Source organism: Tupaia chinensis, unplaced genomic scaffold (assembly GCF_000334495.1).
Source record: "Tupaia chinensis unplaced genomic scaffold, TupChi_1.0 Scaffold144427_1, whole genome shotgun sequence".
NCBI classification, from domain to species: Eukaryota; Metazoa; Chordata; class Mammalia; order Scandentia; family Tupaiidae; genus Tupaia; species Tupaia belangeri.
Window position 1 is genome coordinate 11,861 of NW_006204287.1, and position 1,172 is coordinate 13,032.

Below are 1,172 nucleotides of genomic sequence, written 5' to 3' on the forward strand. Positions count from 1 at the left end.
TAATGGCTGTGTCGCTGGACTCCCATGTAGTCGACCATGGTTCAAGTCAATGACCAGGTGGCTTAAACTCACACCGGGCACGTGTGTGTGCATGCCCAAGATCCCGAGAGGACAACAGAGGGATGATTTCTTGCTTTCTGTCTCTCTGTCTCTGTCTCTGTCTGGCGAGTGCACGCGCCCTATAGCAAAAACCTCTCCAAAATAAATAAAAAGTTACTTCTGAGCATAAGAGCAAAAGCCCTGAGTATGTAGAGCTGTGACCGATATCTTTCCCCTGTTTGTTGAACCAGGTAGATTAATTCCTCTGTCAGTTGGTTCTATTTGCCTTTCTGTAAGTGTTGCAAAACTGGGTATATTTAAAGACTGTTTCTTAGCCTGGAAATCTCTAAAGTTGACTCCAGCTCTTCACAGTGCTTGGGCCAGCACTAACCGTGTTAATATGCTTATATGTTTCTTCAATTAATACAACTAGTGTTTCTGTAAGCTGCTTTGCACATGTTATACAAAGTGGACTTCTAACAGGTCAGCACTATGAATATAAGTAAATGACTCACCAATAGCAGGAGAATATACTATTAACCCTTCTCCCTGTAGAAGGTGAACCAAATAGGCCATTTCTCTGGGCAGCAGGTTCACCAACATTTCACCCAGTTTCCCATCAGTCACACCAAAGCCAGTTATCACAGGCCTCTGATCCTGAACTGGTCATTTATACTGGCAGTGATTATTATATTCAATGTAAAAGTTTTTGGCCCAGTGGTTAAGGGACTCAAATACCACATTACAAACCACAGTTTAAAACCCAAGTCCAGCATCTTGAGAAACATGACAAACCTGAGTGTGAATGTGCCCAGAATACAACAGGATGGAGAAAGTGAATGGAGAAGTAATTGTGGCACGACCGTGCCCTATTGGGAGTGTTTTCTCCCTCCTTGATTCTCTTTCTGGTGAGTGTCCATGCTCACATTCAGTTAAAATAATAATAAGGTAAAATGTATTTGTCACTATTTTTGCCGTGATAATGATTTCTGTATTTTTTTTAACAACATAAAAATTTAAATTGTGTAATGTACCAATCTTAAATGTATAGCTTGACAAACCTGCAAACATTTCTAACTACTGGACAAGTAAGTGGAATGGGGCTTTATGTGCTAGACATGGCCAATTGCAGT